We start from the raw sequence: 686 nt of genomic DNA, 5'->3' as shown, positions 1-686 counted from the left end.
AGGCGACTGAGTCGCAGTGCGTAGTAACGCATGATTTGAGTAGATCATGAACGGCTTAAAGCCAAGTAGGTGCACCCTGAGCTTCGCGTAAACTGGGTACTTCTTCTCTGCAGCTTTGAGATCGGGCGCGATCACCCAATCTCGACCCTCGGCATCTGCTTGCAGTAAAGCACAGTCGATGGCAAAGTTCGAAGCGTCACAGACGACACTGAAACGACGATCGGGGTCTGGCAGTACCAGTATTAGTGCATGAAGAAGCATGTCTTTGACCGCGTCAAAAGCCTACCGATGCTCGGTGTCCCAACACATTCCATATCCTTCTTAAGGATATTTGACAATGGCCGTGCCATTTCCGCATAATGTGCGCTTATTTGTGCAAGTAGTTGGCGCGGCCAAGCCACTTGCGCAAGTCTTTTTGGGTTCTTTGGAACCTTCCGGTCTCCAATGGCATTGACCTTAGCGGGGTCCGCTTGAAGGCCACACTTCCTGATGAAGCACCCTGAAAAGGGAATTTCTTCCGCGCCGAAATTCACTTGTCTGCATTAGCATACAGCTCATTCGTGCGCATGCACTCGTGCACCACTCTCAAATGAACGATGTGGTTTTTTTCATCTGTCCGTCCGTGCCCCGCGCGACTGTGGACGAAGATTTTGTCGAGGTATGTTTGCGCATACGCCCGATGGGGC

Source organism: Plasmopara halstedii (genome assembly GCF_900000015.1).
Source record: "Plasmopara halstedii genome assembly, contig: Scaffold_218, whole genome shotgun sequence".
In the NCBI taxonomy this organism is placed as follows: domain Eukaryota; phylum Oomycota; class Peronosporomycetes; order Peronosporales; family Peronosporaceae; genus Plasmopara; species Plasmopara halstedii.
Note: the sequence above shows the minus strand (reverse complement) of the source record.